At 40.2% G+C, this 26154-nt stretch overlaps 12 non-coding genes across 12 annotated transcripts; all 12 read right to left on the bottom strand.

The window, feature by feature from the left end:
- Window positions 1–516: 516 nt before the first annotated feature.
- TRNAC-GCA (transfer RNA cysteine (anticodon GCA)) lies at window positions 517–588 on the bottom strand. Its single transcript has one exon. It is a non-coding gene; the product is annotated as a tRNA-Cys (tRNA).
- Window positions 589–1596: 1008 nt separating this feature from the next.
- TRNAC-GCA (transfer RNA cysteine (anticodon GCA)) lies at window positions 1597–1668 on the bottom strand. The gene has a single exon. It is a non-coding gene; the product is annotated as a tRNA-Cys (tRNA).
- Window positions 1669–4841: 3173 nt separating this feature from the next.
- Window positions 4842–4913, bottom strand: TRNAC-GCA (transfer RNA cysteine (anticodon GCA)). Its single transcript has one exon. It is a non-coding gene; the product is annotated as a tRNA-Cys (tRNA).
- A 2096-nt stretch (window positions 4914–7009) lies between these two features.
- On the bottom strand, window positions 7010–7081 carry TRNAC-GCA (transfer RNA cysteine (anticodon GCA)). The gene has a single exon. It is a non-coding gene; the product is annotated as a tRNA-Cys (tRNA).
- A 1008-nt stretch (window positions 7082–8089) lies between these two features.
- On the bottom strand, window positions 8090–8161 carry TRNAC-GCA (transfer RNA cysteine (anticodon GCA)). The gene has a single exon. It is a non-coding gene; the product is annotated as a tRNA-Cys (tRNA).
- A 2091-nt stretch (window positions 8162–10252) lies between these two features.
- Window positions 10253–10324, bottom strand: TRNAC-GCA (transfer RNA cysteine (anticodon GCA)). Its single transcript has one exon. It is a non-coding gene; the product is annotated as a tRNA-Cys (tRNA).
- Window positions 10325–12416: 2092 nt separating this feature from the next.
- On the bottom strand, window positions 12417–12490 carry TRNAC-ACA (transfer RNA cysteine (anticodon ACA)). The gene has a single exon. It is a non-coding gene; the product is annotated as a tRNA-Cys (tRNA).
- Window positions 12491–13503: 1013 nt separating this feature from the next.
- Window positions 13504–13575, bottom strand: TRNAC-GCA (transfer RNA cysteine (anticodon GCA)). Its single transcript has one exon. It is a non-coding gene; the product is annotated as a tRNA-Cys (tRNA).
- A 1002-nt stretch (window positions 13576–14577) lies between these two features.
- TRNAC-GCA (transfer RNA cysteine (anticodon GCA)) lies at window positions 14578–14649 on the bottom strand. The gene has a single exon. It is a non-coding gene; the product is annotated as a tRNA-Cys (tRNA).
- A 2094-nt stretch (window positions 14650–16743) lies between these two features.
- On the bottom strand, window positions 16744–16815 carry TRNAC-GCA (transfer RNA cysteine (anticodon GCA)). Its single transcript has one exon. It is a non-coding gene; the product is annotated as a tRNA-Cys (tRNA).
- A 1010-nt stretch (window positions 16816–17825) lies between these two features.
- Window positions 17826–17897, bottom strand: TRNAC-GCA (transfer RNA cysteine (anticodon GCA)). The gene has a single exon. It is a non-coding gene; the product is annotated as a tRNA-Cys (tRNA).
- A 3178-nt stretch (window positions 17898–21075) lies between these two features.
- On the bottom strand, window positions 21076–21147 carry TRNAC-GCA (transfer RNA cysteine (anticodon GCA)). The gene has a single exon. It is a non-coding gene; the product is annotated as a tRNA-Cys (tRNA).
- Window positions 21148–26154: the final 5007 nt, after the last annotated feature.

Below are 26154 nucleotides of genomic sequence, written 5' to 3'. Positions count from 1 at the left end.
AACTGCAATGCTAGTTCGTACATCTTGCACGTAGGCAGAGCTTTTAAGGAGAAATTAAATAGTTCCTACGTTGCACAAAAATGAAGTGCTTCAAACAAACACATACTTTGCATGCACAGAGAAGAGGTGGAATATATGTAAGACTGAAGACACAGGTGAAATGAGAAATAGATTGACTGCTTCGCTGCCAAGTTTTATACGCCATTTCTTCAGTGCAATACAAGAAAGCACCAAACAGTATAACAAAGTTGTCAATTGGTTTCATAGTCCATTCCCTTTGTTTAGTGCTGTGAAAGGAAGAGCCGAATTCCAAAATTGATCAATGATGTTTCAGAAATTTCCCAAAGGGAATAACAAGCCGAGTGTTAAAAACTGCATTTACTCACAGGTTTTGAGCAGGAAACACTGAAATGCTATTAAAGTGCAATATCCAAGGGAATACTGACTCTGTCAAAGATTATCCAAATGGAATTGATGAAAAGTCCCAATTACAAACAACAGAATCAAAATAGGGTGAGGGTACACCCGGATTTGAACCAGGGACCTCTTGATCTGCAGTCAAATGCTCTACCACTGAGCTATATCCCCAGGTTGTCAGTAAAATCAGAATGACAAAATATCAGTACATCATGAAAGAGTGTGAGGATCATTCTAAGTTGTGCCAGAAAGTACAACCTTGAAACTGTGGAACAGGAGAAGTAGTCCTTAATATTATGTATTAAAGGAAAACTGGATCATTTAAAAAACATATATTTGTTTCATTGTTATTTTATTTGAATAGGCAGTGGTACATAGGACCAATGCCTCTACATACAATGATTATTTTGAAACATTCTTAAAGGGGAAGAGGTTTTTACGGGACACCTTATCATTTGAGGATTGGTTACCACAATCACAGAGATGATGATGAAGTATGATTATTTTGGGCCAAATTATGGTCGTAAAACATTTCTAAGTACCACTACAATTCGGTATTTGGAAGGTACACCCAAACACCCCTTTCGAATACCTTCCATTTAATACATCAGAAAAAGCCATTTTGCGTTTGCAAATGGCCTGATTCTTCAGACCAGCCTTCTTGCAACTGCAATGATAGTTCGTACATCTTGCACGTAGGCAGAGCTTTTAAGGAGAAATTAAATAGTTCCTACGTTGCACAAAAATGAAGTGCTTCAAACAAACACATACTTTGCATGCACAGAGAAGAGGTGGAATATATGTAAGACTGAAGACACAGGTGAAATGAAAAATAGATTGACTGCTTCGCTGCCAAGTTTTATATGCCATTTCTTCAGAGCAATACAAGAAAGCACCAAACAGTATAACAAAGTTGTCAATTGGTTTCATAGTCCATTCCCTTTGTTTAGTGCTGTGAAAGGAAGAGCCGAATTCCAAAATTGATCAATGATGTTCCAGACATTTCCCAAAGGGAATAACAAGCCCAGTGTTAAAAACTGCATTTACTCACAGGTTTTGAGAAGCAAACACTGTAATGCCATTAAAGTGCAATATCCAAGGGAACACTGACTGTTAAAGATGATCCAAATGGAATTGATGGAAAGTCCCAATTACAAACAACAGAATCCAAACAGGGTGAGGGGACACCAGGATTTGAACCAGGGACCTCTTGATCTGCAGTCAAATGCTCTACCACTGAGCTATATCCCCAGCTTTAAAGTACAACCAGAATGACAAAATATCAGTACATCATGAAAGAGTGAGAGGATCATACTAAGTTGTTCCGGAAAGTACAACCTTGAAACTGTGGATGAGGAGAAGTAGTCCTTAATATTATTTATTAAAGGAAAACTGGATCATTTAAAAAACAGATATTTGTTTCATTGTTATTTTATTTGAATAGGCAGTGGTACATAGGACCAATGCCTCTACATACAATGATTGTTTTGAAACATTCTTAAAGGGGAAGAGGTTTTTACGGGACACCTTATCATTTGAGGATTGGTTACCACAATCACTGAGATGGTGATGAAGTATGATTGTTTTCGGCCAAATTATGGTGGAAAAACATTTCTACGTACCACTACAATTCGGTATTTGGAAGGTACACCCAAACACCCCTTTCGAATACCTTCCATTTAATACATCAGAAAAAGCCATTTTGCGTTTGCAAATGGCCTGATTCTTCAGACCAGCCTTCTTGCAACTGCAATGATAGTTCGTACATCTTGCATGTAGGCAGAGCTTTTAAGGAAAAATTAAATAGTTCCTACGTTGCACAAAAATGAAGTGCTTCAAACAAACACATACTTTGCATGCACAGACAAGAGGTGGAATATATGTAAGACTGAAGACACAGGTGAAATGAGAAATAGATTGACTGCTTCGCTGCCAAGTTTTATACGCCATTTCTTCAGTGCAATACAAGAAAGAACCAAACAGTATAACAAAGTTGTCAATTGGTTTAATAGTCCATTCCCTTTGTTTAGTGCTGTGAAAGGAAGAGCCGAATTCCAAAATTGATCAATGATGTTTCAGAAATTTCCCAAAGGGAATAACAAGCCCAGTGTTAAAAACTGCACTTACTCACAGGTTTTGAGCAGGAAACACTGAAATGCTATTAAAGTGCAATATCCAAGGGAACACTGACTCTGTCAAATATGATCCAAATGGAATGGTGAAAAGTCCCAATTACAAACAACAGAATCAAAATAGGGTGAGGGGACACCCGGATTTGAACCAGGGACCTCTTGATCTGCAGTCAAATGCTCTACCACTGAGCTATACCCCAGCTTTTCAGTAAAATCAGAATGACAAAATATCAGTACATCATGAAAGAGTGTGAGGCTCATACTAAGTTGTGCCAGAAAGTACAACCTTGAAACTGTGGAGCAGGAGAAGTAGTCCTTAATATTATTTATTAAAGGAAAACTGGATCATTTGAAAAACAGATTTATTTGTTTCATTGTTATTTTATTTGAATAGGCAGTGGTACATAGGACCAATGCCTCTACATACAATGATTGTTTTGAAACATTCTTAAAGTTGAAGAGGTTTTTATGGGACACCTTATCATTTGAGGATTGGTTACCACAATCACAGAGATGATGATGAAGTAAGATTGTTTTGGGCCAAATTATGGTGGAAAAACATTTCTACGTACCACTACAATTCGGTATTTGGAAGGTACACCCAAACACCCCTTTCGAATACCTTCCATTTAATACATCAGAAAAAGCCATTTTGCGTTTGCAAATGGCCTGATTCTTCAGACCAGCCTTCTTGCAACTGCAATGAGAGTTCGTACATCTTGCACGTAGGCAGAGCTTTTAAGGAGAAATTAAATAGTTCCTACGTTGCACAAAAATGAAGTGCTTCAAACAAACACATACTTTGCATGCACAGAGAAGAGGTGGAATATATGTAAGACTGAAGACACAGGTGAAATGAGAAATAGATTGACTGCTTCGCTGCCAAGTTTTATATGCCATTTCTTCAGTGCAATACAAGAAAGCACCAAACAGTATAACAAAGTTGTCAATTGGTTTCATAGTCCATTCCCTTTGTTTAGTGCTGTGAAAGGAAGAGCCGAATTCCAAAATCTATCAATGATGTTTCAGAAATTTCCCAACGGGAATACCAAGCCGAGTGTTAAAAACTGCATTTACTCACAGGTTTTGAGAAGCAAACACTGTAATGCCATTAAAATGCAATATCCAAGGGAACACTGACTCTGTCAAAGATGATCCAAATGGAATTGATGGAAAGTCCCAATTACAAACAACAGAATCAAAATATGGTGAGGGGACTCCAGGATTTGAACCAGAGACCTCTTGATCTGCAGTCAAATGCTCTACCACTGAGCTATATCCCCAGCTTTACAGTAAAACTAGAGTGACAAAATATCAGTACATCATGAAAGAGTGAGAGGATCATACTGAGTTGTTCCGAAAGTACAACCTTGAAACTGTGGAACAGGAGAAGTAGTCCTTAATAGTATTTATTAAAGGAAAACTGGATCATTTAAAAAACAGATATTTGTTTCATTGTTATTTTATTTGAATAGGCAGTGGAACATAGGACCAATGCCTCTACATACAATGATTGTTTTGAAACATTCTTAAAGGGGAAGAGGTTTTTACGGGACACCTTATCATTTGAGGATTGGTTACCACAATCACTGAGATGGTGATGAAGTATGATTGTTTTGGGCCAAATTATGGTGGAAAAATATTCCTACGTACCACTACAATTCAGTATTTGGAAGGTACACCCAAACACCCCTTTCGAATACCTTCCATTTAATACATCAGAAAAAGCCATTTTGCGATTGACAATGGCCTGATTCTTCAGACCATCCTTCTTGCAACTGCAATGATAGTTTGTACATCTTGCACGTAGGCAGAGCTTTTAAGGAGAAATTAAATAGTTCCTATGTTGCACAAAATTGAAGTGCTTCAAACAAACACATACTTTGCATGCACAGAGAAGAGGTGGAATATATGTAAGACTGAAGACACAGGTGAAATGACAAATAGATTGACTGCTTCGCTGCCAAATTTTATACGCCATTTCTTCAGTGTAATACAAGAAAGCACCAAACAGTATAACAAAGTTGTCAATTGGTTTAATAGTCCATTCCCTGTGTTAAGTGCTGTGAAAGGAAGAGCCGAATTCCAAAATTGATCAATGATGTTTCAGAAATTTCCCAAAGGGAATAACAAGCCGACTGTTAAAAATTGCATTCACTCACAGGTTTTGAGCAGGAAACACTGAAATGCTATTAAAGTGCAATATCCAAGGGAACACTGACTCTGTCAAAGATGATCCAAATAGAATTGATGAAAAGTCCCAATTACAAACAACAGAATCAAAATAGGGTGAGAGGACACCCGGATTTGAACCAGGGACCTCTTGATCTGCAGTCAAATGCTCTACCACTGAGCTATATCCCCAGCTTTGCAGTAAAATCAGAATGACAAAATATCAGTACATCATGAAAGAGTGTGAGGATCATACTAAGTTGTTCCGGAAAGTACAACCTTGAAACTGTGGAACAGGAGAAGTAGTCCTTAATATTATTTATTAAAGGAAAACTGGATCATTTAAAAAACAGATTTATTTGTTTCATTGTTATTTTATTTGCATAGGCAGTGGTACATAGGACCAATGCCTCTACATACAATGATTGTTTTGAAACATTCTTAAAGGGGAAGAGGTTTTTACGGGACACCTTATCATTTGAGGATTGGTTACCACAATCACGGAGATGATGATGAAGTATGATTGTTTTGGGCCAAATTATGGTGGAAAAACATTTCTACGTACCACTACAATTTGGTATTTGGAAGGTACACCCAAACACCCCTTTCGAATACCTTCCATTTAATACATCAGAAAAAGCCATTTTGCGTTTGCAAATGGCCTGATTCTTCAGACCAGCCTTCTTGCAACTGCAATGCTAGTTCGTACATCTTGCACGTAGGAAGAGCTTTTGAGGAGAATTTAAATAGTTCCTACGTTGCACAAAAATGAAGTGCTTCAAACAAACACATACTTTGCATGCACAGAGAAGAGGTGGAATATATGTAAGACTGAAGACACAGGTGAAATGAGAAATAGATTGACCGCTTCGCTGCCAAGTTTTATACGCCATTTCTTCAGCGCAATACAAGAAAGCACCAAACAGTATAACGAAGTTGTCAATTGGTTTCATAGTCCATTCCCTTTGTTTAGTGCTGTGAAAGGAAGAGCCGAATTCCAAAATTGATCAATGATGTTTCAGAAATTTCCCAAAGGGAATACTAAGCCGAGTGTTAAAAACTGCATTTACTCACAGGCTTTGAGCAGGAAACACTGAAATGCTATTAAAGTGCAATATCCAAGGGAACACTGACTCTGTCAAAGATGATCCAAATGGAATTGATGAAAAGTCCAAATTGCAAACAACAGAATCAAAATAGGGTGAGGGGACACCCGGATTTGAACCAGGGACCACTTCATCTGCAGTCAAATGCTCTACCACTGAGCTATATCCCCAGCCTTTCAGTAAAATCAGAATGACAACATATCGGTATATCATGAAAGAGTATGAGGATCATACTAAGTTGTGCCAGAAAGTACAACCTTGAAACTGTGGAACAGGAGAAGTAGTCCTTAATATTATTTATTAAAGGAAAACTAGATCATATAAAAAACAGATTTATTTGTTTCATTGTTATTTTATTTGAATATGCAGTGGTACATAGGACCAATGCCTCTACATACAATGATTGTTTTGAACCATTCTTAAAGGGGAAGAGGTTTTTATGGGACACCTTATCATTTGAGGATTGGTTACCACAATCACGGAGATGGTGATGAAGTATGATTGTTTTGGGCCAAATTATGGTGGAAAAACATTTCGACTTACCACTACAATTCGGTATTTGGAAGGTACACCCAAACACCCCTTTCGAATACCTTCCATTTAATACATCAGAAAAAGCCATTTTGCGTTTGCAAATGGCCTGATTCTTCAGACCAGCCTTCTTGCAACTGCAATGCTAGTTCGTACATCTTGCACGTAGGCAGAGCTTTTAAGGAGAAATTAAATAGTTCCTACGTTGCACAAAAATGAAGTGCTTCAAACAAACACATACTTTGCATGCACAGAGAAGAGGTGGAATATATGTAAGACTGAAGACACAGGTGAAATGAGAAATAGATTGACTGCTTCGCTGCCAAGTTTTATACGCCATTTCTTCAGTGCAATACAAGAAAGCACCAAACAGTATAACAAAGTTGTCAATTGGTTTCATAGTCCATTCCCTTTGTTTAGTGCTGTGAAAGGAAGAGCCGAATTCCAAAATTGATCAATGATGTTTCAGAAATTTCCCAAAGGGAATAACAAGCCGAGTGTTAAAAACTGCATTTACTCACAGGTTTTGAGCAGGAAACACTGAAATGCTATTAAAGTGCAATATCCAAGGGAATACTGACTCTGTCAAAGATGATCCAAATGGAATTGATGAAAAGTCCCAATTACAAACAACAGAATCAAAATAGGGTGAGGGTACACCCGGATTTGAACCAGGGACCTCTTGATCTGCAGTCAAATGCTCTACCACTGAGCTATATCCCCAGGTTGTCAGTAAAATCAGAATGACAAAATATCAGTACATCATGAAAGAGTGTGAGGATCATTCTAAGTTGTGCCAGAAAGTACAACCTTGAAACTGTGGAACAGGAGAAGTAGTCCTTAATATTATGTATTAAAGGAAAACTGGATCATTTAAAAAACATATATTTGTTTCATTGTTATTTTATTTGAATAGGCAGTGGTACATAGGACCAATGCCTCTACATACAATGATTATTTTGAAACATTCTTAAAGGGGAAGAGGTTTTTACGGGACACCTTATCATTTGAGGATTGGTTACCACAATCACAGAGATGATGATGAAGTATGATTATTTTGGGCCAAATTATGGTCGTAAAACATTTCTAAGTACCACTACAATTCGGTATTTGGAAGGTACACCCAAACACCCCTTTCGAATACCTTCCATTTAATACATCAGAAAAAGCCATTTTGCGTTTGCAAATGGCCTGATTCTTCAGACCAGCCTTCTTGCAACTGCAATGATAGTTCGTACATCTTGCACGTAGGCAGAGCTTTTAAGGAGAAATTAAATAGTTCCTACGTTGCACAAAAATGAAGTGCTTCAAACAAACACATACTTTGCATGCACAGAGAAGAGGTGGAATATATGTAAGACTGAAGACACAGGTGAAATGAAAAATAGATTGACTGCTTCGCTGCCAAGTTTTATATGCCATTTCTTCAGAGCAATACAAGAAAGCACCAAACAGTATAACAAAGTTGTCAATTGGTTTCATAGTCCATTCCCTTTGTTTAGTGCTGTGAAAGGAAGAGCCGAATTCCAAAATTGATCAATGATGTTCCAGACATTTCCCAAAGGGAATAACAAGCCCAGTGTTAAAAACTGCATTTACTCACAGGTTTTGAGAAGCAAACACTGTAATGCCATTAAAGTGCAATATCCAAGGGAACACTGACTGTTAAAGATGATCCAAATGGAATTGATGGAAAGTCCCAATTACAAACAACAGAATCCAAACAGGGTGAGGGGACACCAGGATTTGAACCAGGGACCTCTTGATCTGCAGTCAAATGCTCTACCACTGAGCTATATCCCCAGCTTTAAAGTACAACCAGAATGACAAAATATCAGTACATCATGAAAGAGTGAGAGGATCATACTAAGTTGTTCCGGAAAGTACAACCTTGAAACTGTGGATGAGGAGAAGTAGTCCTTAATATTATTTATTAAAGGAAAACTGGATCATTTAAAAAACAGATATTTGTTTCATTGTTATTTTATTTGAATAGGCAGTGGTACATAGGACCAATGCCTCTACATACAATGATTGTTTTGAAACATTCTTAAAGGGGAAGAGGTTTTTACGGGACACCTTATCATTTGAGGATTGGTTACCACAATCACTGAGATGGTGATGAAGTATGATTGTTTTCGGCCAAATTATGGTGGAAAAACATTTCTACGTACCACTACAATTCGGTATTTGGAAGGTACACCCAAACACCCCTTCGAATACCTTCCATTTAATACATCAGAAAAAGCCATTTTGCGTTTGCAAATGGCCTGATTCTTCAGACCAGCCTTCTTGCAACTGCAATGATAGTTCGTACATCTTGCATGTAGGCAGAGCTTTTAAGGAAAAATTAAATAGTTCCTACGTTGCACAAAAATGAAGTGCTTCAAACAAACACATACTTTGCATGCACAGACAAGAGGTGGAATATATGTAAGACTGAAGACACAGGTGAAATGAGAAATAGATTGACTGCTTCGCTGCCAAGTTTTATACGCCATTTCTTCAGTGCAATACAAGAAAGAACCAAACAGTATAACAAAGTTGTCAATTGGTTTAATAGTCCATTCCCTTTGTTTAGTGCTGTGAAAGGAAGAGCCGAATTCCAAAATTGATCAATGATGTTTCAGAAATTTCCCAAAGGGAATAACAAGCCCAGTGTTAAAAACTGCACTTACTCACAGGTTTTGAGCAGGAAACACTGAAATGCTATTAAAGTGCAATATCCAAGGGAACACTGACTCTGTCAAATATGATCCAAATGGAATGGTGAAAAGTCCCAATTACAAACAACAGAATCAAAATAGGGTGAGGGGACACCCGGATTTGAACCAGGGACCTCTTGATCTGCAGTCAAATGCTCTACCACTGAGCTATACCCCAGCTTTTCAGTAAAATCAGAATGACAAAATATCAGTACATCATGAAAGAGTGTGAGGCTCATACTAAGTTGTGCCAGAAAGTACAACCTTGAAACTGTGGAGCAGGAGAAGTAGTCCTTAATATTATTTATTAAAGGAAAACTGGATCATTTGAAAAACAGATTTATTTGTTTCATTGTTATTTTATTTGAATAGGCAGTGGTACATAGGACCAATGCCTCTACATACAATGATTGTTTTGAAACATTCTTAAAGTTGAAGAGGTTTTTATGGGACACCTTATCATTTGAGGATTGGTTACCACAATCACAGAGATGATGATGAAGTAAGATTGTTTTGGGCCAAATTATGGTGGAAAAACATTTCTACGTACCACTACAATTCGGTATTTGGAAGGTACACCCAAACACCCCTTTCGAATACCTTCCATTTAATACATCAGAAAAAGCCATTTTGCGTTTGCAAATGGCCTGATTCTTCAGACCAGCCTTCTTGCAACTGCAATGAGAGTTCGTACATCTTGCACGTAGGCAGAGCTTTTAAGGAGAAATTAAATAGTTCCTACGTTGCACAAAAATGAAGTGCTTCAAACAAACACATACTTTGCATGCACAGAGAAGAGGTGGAATATATGTAAGACTGAAGACACAGGTGAAATGAGAAATAGATTGACTGCTTCGCTGCCAAGTTTTATATGCCATTTCTTCAGTGCAATACAAGAAAGCACCAAACAGTATAACAAAGTTGTCAATTGGTTTAATAGTCCATTCCCTTTGTTTAGTGCTGTGAAAGGAAGAGCCGAATTCCAAAATTGATCAATGATGTTTCAGAAATTTCCCAAAGGGAATACCAAGCCGAGTGTTAAAAACTGCATTTACTCACAGGTTTTGAGAAGCAAACACTGTAATGCCATTAAAGTGCAATATCCAAGGGAACACTGACTCTGTCAAAGATGATCCAAATGGAATTGATGGAACGTCCCAATTACAAACAACAGAATCAAAATAGGGTGAGGGGACACCAGGATTTGAACCAGGGACCTCTTGATCTGCAGTCAAATGCTCTACCACTGAGCTATATCCCCAGCTTTAAAGTACCACCAGAATGACAAAATATCAGTAAATCATGAAAGAGTGAGAGGATCATACTAAGTTGTTCCGGAAAGTACAACCTTGAAACTGTGGAACAGGAGAAGTCGTCCTTAATATTATTTATTAAAGGAAAACTGGATCATTTAAAAAACAGATATTTGTTTCATTGTTATTTTATTTGAATAGGCAGTGGTACATAGGACCAATGCCTCTACATACAATGATTGTTTTGAAACATTCTTAAAGGGGAAGAGGTTTTTACGGGACACCTTATCATTTGAGGATTGCTTACCACAATCACTGAGATGGTGATGAAGTATGATTGTTTTGGGCCAAATTATGGTGGAAAAACATTTCTACGTACCACTACAATTCGGTATTTGGAAGGTACACCCAAACACCCCTTTCGAATACCTTCCATTTAATACATCAGAAAAAGCCATTTTGCGTTTGCAAATGGCCTGATTCTTCAGACCAGCCTTCTTGCAACTGCAATGATAGTTCGTACATCTTGCACGTAGGCAGAGCTTTTAAGGAAAAATTAAATAGTTCCTACGTTGCACAAAAATGAAGTGCTTCAAACAAACACATACTTTGCATGCATAGAGAAGAGGTGGAATATATGTAAGACTGAAGACACAGGTGAAATGAGAAATAGATTTACTGCTTCGCTGCCAAGTTTTATACGCCATTTCTTCAGTGCAATACAAGAAAGCACCAAACAGTATAACAAAGTTGTCAATTGGTTTAATAGTCCATTCCCTTTGTTTAGTGCTGTGAAAGGAAGAGCCGAATTCCAAAATTGATCAATGATGTTTCAGAAATTTCCCAAAGGGAATAACAAGCCGACTGTTAAAAACTGCATTCACTCACAGGTTTTGGGCAGGAAACACTGAAATGCTATTAAAGTGCAATATCCAAGGGAACACTGACTCTGTCAAAGATGATCCAAATAGAATTGATGAAAAGTCCCAATTACAAACAACAGAATCAAAATAGGGTGAGAGGACACGCGGATTTGAATCAGGGAACTCTTGATCTGCAGTCTAATGCTCTACCACTGAGCTATATCCCCAGGTTGTCAGTAAAATCAGAATGACAAAATATCAGTACATCATGAAAGAGTGTGAGGATCATTCTAAGTTGTGCCAGAAAGTACAACCTTGAAACTGTGGAACAGGAGAAGTAGTCCTTAATATTATTTATTAAAGGAAAACTGGATCATTTAAAAAACAGATTTATTTGTTTCATTGTTATTTTATTTGAATAGGCAGTGGTACATAGGACCAATGCCTCTACATACAATGATTGTTTTGAAACATTCCTAAAGGGGAAGATGTTTTTACGGGACACCTTATCATTTGAGGATTGGTTACCACAATCACGGAGATGATGATGAAGTATGATTGTTTTGGGCCAAATTATGGTGGAAAAACATTTCTACGTACCACTACAATTTGGTATTTGGAAGGTACACCCAAACACCCCTTTCGAATACCTTCCATTTAATACATCAGAAAAAGCCATTTTGCGTTTGCAAATGGCCTGATTCTTCAGACCAGCCTTCTTGCAACTGCAATGATAGTGCGTACATCTTGCACGTAGGAAGAGCTTTTAAGGAGAAATTAAATAGTTCCTACGTTGCACAAAAATGAAGTGCTTCAAACAAACACATACTTTGCATGCACAGAGAAGAGGTGGAATATATGTAAGACTGAAGACACAGGTGAAATGAGAAATAGATTGACTGCTTCGCTGCCAAGTTTTATACGCAATTTGTTCAGCGCAATACAAGAAAGCACCAAACAGTATAACGAAGTTGTCAATTGGTTTCATAGTCCATTCCCTTTGTTTAGTGCTGTGAAAGGAAGAGCTGAATTCCAAAATTGATCAATGATGTTTCAGAAATTTCCCAAAGTGAATACCAAGCCGAGTGTTAAAAACTGCATTTACTCACAGGCTTTGAGCAGGAAACACTGAAATGCTATTAAAGTGCAATATCCAAGGGAACACTGACTCTGTCAAAGATGATCCAAATGGAATTGATGAAAAGTCCAAATTACAAACAACAGAATCAAAATAGGGTGATGGGACACCCGGATTTGAACCAGGGACCACTTCATCTGTAGTCAAATGCTCTACCACTGAGCTATATCCCCAGCCTTTCAGTAAAATCAGAATGACAACATATCGGTATATCATGAAAGAGTGTGAGGATCATACTAAGTTGTGCCAGAAAGTACAACCTTGAAACTGTGGAACAGGAGAAGTAGTCCTTAATATTATTTATTAAAGGAAAACTGGATCATTTAATAAACAGATTTATTTGTTTCATTGTTATTTTATTTGAATAGGCAGTGGTACATAGGACCAATCCCTCTACATACAATGATTGTTTTGAAACATTCTTAAAGGGGAAGAGGTTTTTACGGGACACCTTATCATTTGAGGATTGGTTACCACAATCACAGAGATGATGATGAAGTATGATTGTTTTGGGCCAAATTATTGTGGAAAAACATTTCTACGTACCACTACAATTCGAGAATTTGGAAGGTACACACAAACACCCCTTTCGAATACCTTCCATTTAATACATCAGAAAAAGCCATTTTGCGTTTGCAAATGGCCTGATTCTTCAGACCAGCCTTCTTGCAACTGCAATGATAGTTCGTACATCTTGCCCGTAGGCAGAGCTTTTAAGGAGAAATTAAATAGTTCCTACGTTGCACAAAAATGAAGTGCTTCAAACAAACACATCCTTTGCATGCACAGAGAAGAGGTGGAATATATGTAAGACTGAAGACACAGGTGAAATGAGAAATAGATTGACTGCTTCGCTGCCAAGTTTTATATGCCATTTCTTCAGTGCAATACAAGAAAGCACCAAACAGTATAACAAAGTTGTCAATTGGTTTAATAGTCCATTCCCTTTGTTTAGTGCTTTGAAAGGAAGAGCCGAATTCCAAAATTGATCAATGATGTTTCAGAAATTTCCCAAAGGGAATACCAAGCCGAGTGTTAAAAACTGCATTTACTCACAGGTTTTGAGAAGCAAACACTGTAATGCCATTAAAGTGCAATATCCAAGGGAACACTGACTCTGTCAAAGATGATCCAAATGGAATTGATGGAACGTCCCAATTACAAACAACAGAATCAAAATAGGGTGAGGGGACACCAGGATTTGAACCAGGGACCTCTTGATCTGCAGTCAAATGCTCTACCACTGAGCTATATCCCCAGCTTTAAAGTACCACCAGAATGACAAAATATCAGTAAATCATGAAAGAGTGAGAGGATCATACTAAGTTGTTCCGGAAAGTACAACCTTGAAACTGTGGAACAGGAGAAGTCGTCCTTAATATTATTTATTAAAGGAAAACTGGATCATTTAAAAAACAGATATTTGTTTCATTGTTATTTTATTTGAATAGGCAGTGGTACATAGGACCAATGCCTCTACATACAATGATTGTTTTGAAACATTCTTAAAGGGGAAGAGGTTTTTACGGGACACCTTATCATTTGAGGATTGCTTACCACAATCACTGAGATGGTGATGAAGTATGATTGTTTTGGGCCAAATTATGGTGGAAAAACATTTCTACGTACCACTACAATTCGGTATTTGGAAGGTACACCCAAACACCCCTTTCGAATACCTTCCATTTAATACATCAGAAAATGCCACTTTGCGTTTGCAAATGGCCTGATTCTTCAAACCAGCCTTCTTGCAACTGCAATAATAGTTCGTACATCTTGCAGAGCTTTTAAGGAAAAATTAAATAGTTCCTACGTTGCACAAAAATGAAGTGCTTCAAACAAACACATACTTTGCATGCACAGAGAAGAGGTGGAATATATGTAAGACTGAAGACACAGGTGAAATGAGAAATAGATTGACTGCTTCGCTGCCAAGTTTTATACGCCATTTCTTCAGTGCAATACAAGAAAGCACCAAACAGTATAACAAAGTTGTCAATTGGTTTAATAGTCCATTCCCTTTGTTTAGTGCTGTGAAAGGAAGAGCCGAATTCCAAAATTGATCAATGATGTTTCAGAAATTTCCCAAAGGGAATAACAAGCCGACTGTTAAAAACTGCATTCGCTCACAGGTTTTGAGCAGGAAACACTGAAATGCTATTAAAGTGCAATATCCAAGGGAACACTGACTCTGTCAAAGATGATCCAAATAGAATTGATGAAAAGTCCCAATTACAAACAACAGTATCAAAATAGGGTGAGAGGACACCCGGATTTGAACCAGGGAACTCTTGATCTGCAGTCAAATGCTCTACCACTGAGCTATATCCCCAGCTTTTCTGTAAAATCAGAATGACAAAATATCAGTACATCATGAAAGAGTGTGAGGATCATACTAAGTTGTGCTAGAAAGTACAACCTTGAAACTGTGGAACAGGAGAAGTAGTCCTTAATATTATTTATTAAAGGAAAACTGGATCATTTAAAAAACAGATTTATTTGTTTCATTGTTATTTAATTTGAATAGGCAGTGGTACATAGGACCAATGCCTCTACATACAATGATTGTTTTGAAACATTCTTAAAGGGGAGAGGTTTTTACGGGACACCTTATCATTTGAGGATTGGTTACCACAATCACAGAGATGATGATGAAGTATGATTGTTTTGGGCCAAATTAAGGTGGAAAAACATTTCTACGTACCACTACAATTCGGTATTTGGAAGGTACACCCAAACACCCCTTTCGAATACCTTCCATTTAATACATCAGAAAAAGCCATTTTGCGTTTGCAAATGGCCTGATTCTTCAGGCCAGCCATCTTGCAACTGCAATGATAGTTCGTACATCTTGCACGTAGGCAGAGCTTTTAAGGAGAAATTAAATAGTTCCTACGTTGCACAAAAATGAAGTGCTTCAAACAAACACATACTTTGCATGCACAGAGAAGAGGTGGAATATATGTAAGACTGAAGACACAGGTGAATTGAGAAATAGATTGACTGCTTCGCTGCCAAGTTTTATATGCCATTTCTTCAGTGCAATACAAGAAAGCACCAAACAGTATAACAAAGTTGTCAATTGGTTTAATAGTCCATTCCCTTTGTGTAGTGCTGTGAAAGGAAGAGCCGAATTCCAAAATTGATCAATGATGTTTCAGAAATTTCCCAAAGGGAATAAAAGCCGACTGTTAAAAATTGCATTCACTCACAGGTTTTGAGCAGGAAACACTGAAATGCTATTAAAGTGCAATATCCAAGGGAACACTGACTCTGTCAAAGATGATCCAAATAGAATTGATGAAAAGTCCCAATTACAAACAACAGAATCAAAATAGGGTGAGAGGACACCCGGATTTGAACCAGGGACCCCTTGATCTGCAGTCAAATGCTCTACCACTGAGCTATATGCCCAGCTTTGCAGTAAAATCAGAATGACAAAATATCAGTACATCATGAAAGTGTGTGAGGTTTATACTAAGTTGTGCCAGAAAGTACAACCTTGAAATTGTGGAACAGGAGAAGTAGTCCTTAATATTATTTATTAAAGGAAAACTGGATCATTTAAAAAACAGATTTATTTGTTTCATTGTTATTTTATTTGAATAGGCAGTGGTACATAGGACCAATGCTTCTACATACAATGATTGTTTTGAAACATTCTTAAAGGGGAAGAGGTTTTTTCGGGACACCATATCATTTGAGGATTGGTTACCATAATCACAGAGATGATGATGAAGTATGATTGTTTTGGGCCAAATTATGGTGGAAAAACATTTCTACGTACCACTACAATTCGGTATTTGGAAGGTACACCCAAACACCCCTTTCGAATACCTTCCATTTAATACATCAGAAAAAGCCATTTTGCATTTGCAAATGGCCTGATTCTTCAGACCAGCCTTCTTGCAACTGCAATGATAGTTCGTACATCTTGCACGTAGGCAGAGCTTTTAAGGAGAAATTAAATAGTTCCAACGTTGCACAAAAATGAAGTGCTTCAAACAAACACATACTTTGCATGCACAGAGAAGAGGTGGAATATATGTAAGACTGAAGACACAGGTGAAATGAGAAATAGATTGACTGCTTCGCTGCCAAGTTTTATACGCCATTTCTTCAGTGCAATACAAGAAAGCACCAAACAGTATAACAAAGTTGTCAATTGGTTTAATAGTCCATTCCCTTTGTTTAGTGCTGTGAAAGGAAGAGCCGAATTCCAAAATTGATCAATGATGTTTCAGAAATTTCCCAAAGGGAATAACAAGCCGACTGTTAAAAACTGCATTCGCTCACAGGTTTTGAGCAGGAAACACTGAAATGCTATTAAAGTGCAATATCCAAGGGAACACTGACTCTGTCAAAGATGATCCAAATAGAATTGATGAAAAGTCCCAATTACAAACAACAGTATCAAAATAGGGTGAGAGGACACCCGGATTTGAACCAGGGAACTCTTGATCTGCAGTCAAATGCTCTACCACTGAGCTATATCCCCAGCTTTTCTGTAAAATCAGAATGACAAAATATCAGTACATCATGAAAGAGTGTGAGGATCATACTAAGTTGTGCTAGAAAGTACAACCTTGAAACTGTGGAACAGGAGAAGTAGTCCTTAATATTATTTATTAAAGGAAAACTGGATCATTTAAAAAACAGATTTATTTGTTTCATTGTTATTTTATTTGAATAGGCAGTGGTACATAGGACCAATGCCTCTACATACAATGATTGTTTTGAAACATTCTTAAAGGGGAGAGGTTTTTACGGGACACCTTATCATTTGAGGATTGGTTACCACAATCACAGAGATGATGATGAAGTATGATTGTTTTGGGCCAAATTAAGGTGGAAAAACATTTCTACGTACCACTACAATTCGGTATTTGGAAGGTACACCCAAACACCCCTTTCGAATACCTTCCATTTAATACATCAGAAAAAGCCATTTTGCGTTTGCAAATGGCCTGATTCTTCAGGCCAGCCATCTTGCAACTGCAATGATAGTTCGTACATCTTGCACGTAGGCAGAGCTTTTAAGGAGAAATTAAATAGTTCCTACGTTGCACAAAAATGAAGTGCTTCAAACAAACACATACTTTGCATGCACAGAGAAGAGGTGGAATATATGTAAGACTGAAGACACAGGTGAATTGAGAAATAGATTGACTGCTTCGCTGCCAAGTTTTATATGCCATTTCTTCAGTGCAATACAAGAAAGCACCAAACAGTATAACAAAGTTGTCAATTGGTTTAATAGTCCATTCCCTTTGTGTAGTGCTGTGAAAGGAAGAGCCGAATTCCAAAATTGATCAATGATGTTTCAGAAATTTCCCAAAGGGAATAAAAGCCGACTGTTAAAAATTGCATTCACTCACAGGTTTTGAGCAGGAAACACTGAAATGCTATTAAAGTGCAATATCCAAGGGAACACTGACTCTGTCAAAGATGATCCAAATAGAATTGATGAAAAGTCCCAATTACAAACAACAGAATCAAAATAGGGTGAGAGGACACCCGGATTTGAACCAGGGACCCCTTGATCTGCAGTCAAATGCTCTACCACTGAGCTATATCCCCAGCTTTGCAGTAAAATCAGAATGACAAAATATCAGTACATCATGAAAGTGTGTGAGGTTTATACTAAGTTGTGCCAGAAAGTACAACCTTGAAATTGTGGAACAGGAGAAGTAGTCCTTAATATTATTTATTAAAGGAAAACTGGATCATTTAAAAAACAGATTTATTTGTTTCATTGTTATTTTATTTGAATAGGCAGTGGTACATAGGACCAATGCTTCTACATACAATGATTGTTTTGAAACATTCTTAAAGGGGAAGAGGTTTTTACGGGACACCATATCATTTGAGGATTGGTTACCATAATCACAGAGATGATGATGAAGTATGATTGTTTTGGGCCAAATTATGGTGGAAAAACATTTCTACGTACCACTACAATTCGGTATTTGGAAGGTACACCCAAACACCCCTTTCGAATACCTTCCATTTAATACATCAGAAAAAGCCATTTTGCATTTGCAAATGGCCTGATTCTTCAGACCAGCCTTCTTGCAACTGCAATGATAGTTCGTACATCTTGCACGTAGGCAGAGCTTTTAAGGAGAAATTAAATAGTTCCAACGTTGCACAAAAATGAAGTGCTTCAAACAAACACATACTTAGCATGCACAGAGTAGAGGTGGAATATATGTAAGACTGAAGACACAGGTGAAATGAGAAATAGATTGACTGCTTCGCTGCCAAGTTTTACATGCCATTTTTTCAGTGCAATACAAGAAAGCACCAAAGAGTATAACAAAGTTGTCAATTGGTTTAATAGTCCATTCCTTTTGTTTAGTGCTGTGAAAGGAAGAGCCGAATTCCAAAATTGATCAATGATGTTTCAGAAATTTCCCAAAGGGAATACCAAGCCGAGTGTTAAAAACTGCATTTACTCACAGGTTTTGAGAAGCAAACACTGTAATGCCATTAAAGTGCAATATCCAAGGGAACACTGACTCTGTCAAAGATGATCCAAATGGAATTGATGGAAAGTCCCAATTACAAACAACAGAATCAAAATAGGGTGAGGGGACACCAGGATTTGAACAAGTGACCTCTTGATCTGCAGTTAAATGCTCTACCACTGAGCTATATCCCCAGCTTTAAAGTACAACCAGAATGACAAAATATCAGTACATCATGAAAGAGTGAGAGGATCATACTAAGTTGTTCCGGAAAGTACAACCTTGAAACTGTGGAATAGGAGAAGTAGTCCTTAATATTATTTATTAAAGGAAAACTGGATCATTTAAAAAACAGATATTTGTTTCATTGTTATTTTATTTGAATAGGCAGTGGTACATAGGACCAATGCCTCTACATACAATGATTGTTTTGAAACATTCTTAAAGGGGAAGAGGTTTTTACGGGACACCTTATCATTTGAGGATTGGTTACCACAATCACGGAGATGGTGATGAAGTATGATTGTTTTGGGCCAAATTATGGTGGAAAAACATTTCTACATACCACTACAATTCGGTATTTGGAAGGTACACCCAAACACCCCTTTCGAATACCTTCCATTTAATACATCAGAAAAAGCCATTTTGCGTTTGAAAATGGCCTGATTCTTCAAACCAGCCTTCTTGCAACTGCAATAATAGTTTGTACATCTTGCACGTAGGCAGAGCTTTTAAGGAAAAATTAAATAGTTCCTACGTTGCACAAAAATGAAGTGCTTCAAACAAACACATACTTTGCATGCACAGAGAAGAGGTGGAATATATGTAAGACTGAATACACAGGTGAAATGAGAAATAGATTGACTGCTTCGCTGCCAAGTTTTATACGCCATTTCTTCAGTGCAATACAAGAAAGCACCAAACAGTATAACAAAGTTGTCAATTGGTTTAATAGTCCATTCCCTTTGTTTAGTGCTGTGAAAGGAAGAGCCGAATTCCAAAATTGATCAATGATGTTTCAGAAATTTCCCAAAGGGAATAACAAGCCGACTGTTAAAAACTGCATTCACTCACAGGTTTTGAGCAGGAAACACTGAAATGCTATGAAAGTGCAATATCCAAGGGAACACTGACTCTGCCAAAGATGATCCAAATAGAATTGATGAAAAGTCCCAATTACAAACAACAGTATCAAAATAGGGTGAGAGGACACCCGGATTTGAACCAGGGAACTCTTGATCTGCAGTCAGATGCTCTACCACTGAGCTATATCCCCAGCTTTTCTGTAAAATCAGAATGACAAAATATCAGTACATCATGAAAGAGTGTGAGGATCATACTAAGTTGTGCCAGAAAGTACAACCTTGAAACTGTGGAACAGGAGAAGTAGTCCTTAATATTATTTATTAAAGGAAAACTGGATCATTTAAAAAACAGATTTATTTGTTTCATTGTTATTTTATTTGAATATGCAGTGGTACATAGGACCAATGCCTCTACATACAATGATTGTTTTGAAACATTCTTAAAGGGGAAGAGGTTTTTACGGGACACCTTATCATTTGAGGATTGGTTACCACAATCACAGAGATGATGATGAAGTATGATTGTTTTGGGCCAAATTATGGTGGAAAAACATTTCTACGTACCACTACAATTCGGTATTTGGAAGGTACACCCAAACACCCCTTTCGAATACCTTCCATTTAATACATCAGAAAAAGCCATTTTGCGTTTGCAAATGGCCTGATTCTTCAGACCAGCCTTCTTGCAACTGCAATGATAGTTCATACATCTTGCACGTAGGCAGAGCTTTTAAGGAGAAATTAAATAGTTCCTACGTTGCACAAAAATGAAGTGCTTCAAACAAACACATACTTTGCATGCACAGAGAAGAGGTGGAATATATGTAAGACTGAAGACACAGGTGAAATGAGAAATAGATTGACTGCTTCGCTGCCAAGTTTTATACGCCATTTCTTCAGTGCAATACAAGAAAGCACCAAACAGTATAACAAAGTTGTCAATTGGTTTAATAGTCCATTCCCTTTGTTTAGTGCTGTGAAAGGAAGAGCCGAATTCCTAAATTGATCAATGATGTTTCAGAAATTTCCCAAAAGGAATACCAAGCCGAGTGTTAAAAACTGCATTTACTCACAGGTTTTGAGAAGCAAACACTGTAATGCCATTAAAGTGCAATATCCAAGGGCACACTGACTCTGTCAAAGATGATCCAAATGGAATTGATGGAAAGTTCCAATTAGATACAACAGAATCAAAATAGGGTGAGGGGACACCAGGATTTGAACCAGGGACCTCTTGATCTGCAGTCAAATGCTCTACCACTGAGCTATATCCCCAGCTTTAACCACCTCGATGCTATGCATTTTCCCCTCCTGTGCTGAGATTTACTTATTCCCATGTTTCATGACGAGCTGGGCTCGTCATGAGCGTGCGAGGAGGCTACCTCATGACGAGCCCAGCTCGTCATGAGCGTGGAAGGGGTTAAAGTACAACCAGAATGACAAAATATCAGTACATCATGAAAGAGTGAGAGGATCATACTAAATTGTTCCGGAAAGTACAACCTTGAAACTGTGGTTGAGGAGAAGTAGTCCTTAATATTATTTATTAAAGGAAAACTGGATCATTTAAAAAACAGATATTTGTTTCATTGTTATATGGCCGGGATGCCCGCCACCCCCTCCCAACACACATCCCCAAGGATGGGAAGTCGGACAATCGTTGAACTTTTGGAAGACGGGAGGGAGTCACCCTCACGCTCGTATTTATTAAAATATGAAACAAAATTTAAAACATTAAATTAAAAGTTTCATCATTATGCATTATGTACAATTTGACATTTATTACATTTCGATGCAGTCATGTACTTTTGGCTAACATCCTGAAAATGCATACACTCTAATTCAAATTGTACATCCTAGCATTAAGGGCCAACGGCAAGGTCTTAACCGGTGTCAGATCCCTACTACCAAACTCCCGCCCTCACCGTGTGAGCGGCGCATGCGCAGAGGGCTCTACCCTCATTGCCAACTGTAACTTCCCTTGTCGTGGTGGGGGCCCCTTTTCTACTCGACGCCATCTTAAGGGTCGTCCGAGTTCCCGTATGAGGTCTCTGTAGGAAGGACAGCGTGGACTCCCCCCCCACCCCATACTCTCTATCCGCCGTCGCGGATATCCGGCCCCCGGGAAATTAGTCAGGAGGGGCATTTAACCGCCTCCCCCCCTGGGAGGGGCCCATGGCCATCTCCCCCTAGGCGCCCCATCCTTAGTGGGTGCCGCCTCCCCGTGGAAGGGGCCAATGGCCGTCTTCCCCCAGGCGCTCCCATCCATTGTGGGTGGCGCCCCACTCTAGGGACCTTTAAATTCCTGCTCACCGATCATGACCTTACCGCCACAGACCGGATAGTTGACCGACTATCCGGTCCCCCCAACTCCTCCTATAGGTCATACTTCCTCAAACCTCTCAGCCATGCAACCAAATCTCCTATTAGTAAATCATTCCCCTCCCTGGACAGGTGAACCCCATCGTACAGATACATATGGTCACCCCGGATACACCCATGAGGAATGACATGCAACTGTGCAGAACGGAACAGTCTATTAATCTTATTATTGACCGGTTTAACTGAATGGTTCAGAGCTGACACCGAAAGGCCCCCCTGCCACCTCCTTCTAGGAATCATGTGGGACCAGGCAATCGTGCACCCCGGGACTCTTTTAGCCAACCAGCTAACAGCCGACAAGATTCGTTCAAGTAACACTCGTCTACCCAGTGTCACCAAATCGTTGCCACCCAGGTGTACTATGACTATAGATGGCGGTGACCTATGCCGCCCTAAGAGTCCCTCGAAAAATGACTCAAATTTGTCAAAAACGAGCCCACCTTTCCCATGGAAAGCCACTCTGAACCCGTATTCCCCAGGTGCGTGAATGGCGTCACCTTCCTTGAATACGTCACCGGCGCGCCTCACGTATGAGTGGCCCACGACCCATACCATCCTCTCCCCAGTCGGTGATCTCTGACCGCTGGTCTCTTGATGTAGGGTCGACCTCCAATTCCGCCCTGCATGGCAGGCCCGCGAAACTGCAAAGTAAACAAAAGACAGAAAACGTGAGTGCATGTCAATTGATCACTTACAACATGTGCAATCGCACATACCTCTTAAAGCAATTCGAGGATCAACGGCCCAATTGTTTCACTTCCTCGGCACTCTGACCCCTGGCTGTAGCCTCAGTAGCAGCCCCTATCCTAAAGGAGTGGGTCCCAAAACCGCACGGGTCCATGCCCGCGTTAGCGATTGCCAGTGCCAGCACCCTCTGAAACTGGAATCTCGTCAGTGGGGGGCTATCCTTGTGTCAGAGCAAGCTCCCCCCCAAGCGGCCGATCTCAGCGCCAAATTGTCTTCCACACACTTCAACGGGCAGACGGGGGACCCTCGCTTGCGCTGTACGACCACACTATCTCCCATAGCCCCCTGGTCGGTCTTGGACCTGGCTATCATGATTACCATCGAATCACCCCTTATCTGGATGTGATCCCTGCACAAACCTCCCTCCATATCTCTCTTGTTCCTTGCGACAAGCTCGCTCACCCTCATGGCCCCATGGAATGCCAATGTGAACGCTGCCCGGAACAGAACTGCTTCGTAATGGGAGGAACACGTCTCGTCCAGCTTTGCTAAAAGCAGAGACAGTCTGTCTAAGCCAATCGGGTGCCTCGTATCTCTCTTGCAACCCTCAAGGCGCTGCCAGCCGCGAAGGGCTTTCTTCACCAAAAAAGAACCTGTAGGGTCTTTTATGCCGTGTACCTGGGCCATGAATGAAATGGCCGCCCTATGCCTACCGGCCGTTGCCACTGATCGGCCCTCCCTGTGTAGTGCAACCAGGTACCCCAGGAAGAATTCCTCCTGCCCCCAATGCAGACTCCCCACAGGACCCAAATATGTGCAATAAGAACGAAACGCTCCTTCGTATGCTTTCCTTGTCCTGGGGGCTAGACTCGCTGCCACGAGGTCTTGTAATCCGAGGCACCGATTAGCCACATTGCTTCTGGGAATGGTGCTGCCTCTAAGTCTGCTGTGGGCAGATAACCCCTGAATGCCTGCATACGTGAACGAGAGAGTGCATCAGCCGCATGATTCAGTACACCTGGCACATGTTTCGCCCTGAACAGTACATTCAATCTCATGCACAGCAGCACAATCTCTTTCAACAATCTCAACATCATTTTGCAGCGTGCTGCCTGTCGGTTAATGCAATCTACGACAGTCATATTGTCGGACCAAAACACCACTGAGCGGCCCCTGAAGTCATCGGCCCATGTCATCAGAGCAACCCAGATGGGGAATAACTCCAGGAACCCAATGTTACCTGTGAGGCCGTCGGAGTACCACCATGTTGGCCATGTTTGTGCCGACCATCGATCACCCAAGATGGCGCCAAAACCCACGCTCCCTGCCGAGTCGGTCCATAGACCCAATTCCTCCGAAGACTCTGGCGGGGAGCTCCAGACGACTCGACCGTTGAAGTCCGCCAGAAATGCCAACCAGATACGCATATCCTGGCGAACCTCTCCAGACAGTCTCGTACGGTGGTGAGCCTCTTTGAGACCACCCATAGCCTGCGCGATAGAGCGCGAAAACGGGCGGGCCATAGGAATCACCCTTAAGGCAAAATTAAGCTGACCCACTGTTCGTTGTAACTAGTGCAGGGTCACTTTCTCCCCACCCAGGCATTGCCTCAAGGAAGCCCGGAACTTGGTCACTTTGTCTACTGGTAGTCGGAAACACCCCTCCCCAGAATCGAGCTCAATACCCAGAAACTCCAGTGAAGTAGATGGTCCAACCGTCTTACCTGGTGCCAATGGGACACCGAATTCATTCATGAGGATGCAGAAATCATACAGCGCCTGTGCGCAATTCATATCATCGGCTGCCCCCAAAAACAGAAAATCATCCAGATAATGCATAACATGTCTATGCCCTGTGGCCTCTGTAAATGCCCAATCCAAAAAACAGCTAAACATCTCAAAATATGCACATGAAATGGAACAACCCATGGGCATGCATTTGTCCATGTAATAATTTCCCTGAAATGCAAAACCTAACAGGCTCTGATCCTGCGGGTGCACCGGAAGCAACCGGAATGCTGATTCGATATCACATTTCGCCATCAGTGCCCCAGGGCCTAGGTGGTTCAACATGGCCACGGCATCGTCGAACGATGCGTATCGTACGAACAAACTTCTGGGTCTATGGCATCATTCACCGAGGAACCCCTGGGAGCAGAAAGGTTATGTATGAGTCTAAACTCCCCCGGATCTTTCTTCGGGACAACCCCTTACGGGGAACATATGAAATCGGCCAACGGCGGGCAGGAAAAGGGGCCAGCCACTCGTCCGAAACTGGCTTCTTTTGCTATTTTCTTTTCTGCCACGCTTGGGTTGTGCTGTACCGATAACTGGTTTCTATAAAAGGAATTCCCCCGAACTTCCCCCACCGGGATGTGGAGGCCATGTAAGAATCCCTTCCTCAACACCCCAGCGGACACATGATCAGGGTATTTGTTTAACCACGGAATCATAACCATTAGATCAACTGGTGTAGGCAATCGGTTACAAAGGTCCATCTCACTCCTGCTTAGGTCCTCCTTTTCCAACCGTCCCGCCATTCTTTGATCTACATGCACTTTCCGGGTGTGAGGAATTCCCACAGCCGGCACACACATGCTTAAACTTGCATGTCCCCTGTGGTCTGTTACAATTGCCTCGATTGAAGCCCCAACAGACCCCTCCTTGTCCGCCCTTCCCGCCAACTCTAGGCTGATAGCCCCCACCTGTGCCTGCTCGAAAGGGCACCCCGGGCTTTTGGCGGACAACTCCGGACCTGCTCCCGCCTGGCGAGGACGTACCTGTCGCCCCTGGCAGGAGTTGCTTGTGCCATGACACCGAGTCCAAACAATCCCAAGACAGAGAAGCATCATATTCCTTTGCTTTACGGAACTTCATGTCATAGCCTTTCCATTCTTCCCCCTCATACATTGAATAAAAATCCATAATGCGATTCTGATAGCAAACCAACTCAGTCATAACATCAGGTTTACGTTCCCCCATAACTGCGGTAAATAAAGAGAAGGCCTTAACCCAGTTCGTCACTGTCTCTTCCACCCTGAACTCGGCCATCTTGGCGCGCCATACACTAGGGTGCCACAAATCTTTCTGCGTTTTAGCATACTCCATCTCACGATGGTCCGTTAACAATGAAAACATGTTGACATACTTGTCTCCCCATATTAACTCTTTCGTGGCCAAGGGAACGTGCTGTGCAACCTTTTCCCGCCTAGAG

Source organism: Lissotriton helveticus, chromosome 1_2, assembly GCF_964261635.1.
Source record: "Lissotriton helveticus chromosome 1_2, aLisHel1.1, whole genome shotgun sequence".
NCBI classification, from domain to species: domain Eukaryota; kingdom Metazoa; phylum Chordata; class Amphibia; order Caudata; family Salamandridae; genus Lissotriton; species Lissotriton helveticus.
Note: the sequence above shows the minus strand (reverse complement) of the source record. Positions and strands in the feature narration are given on the sequence as shown.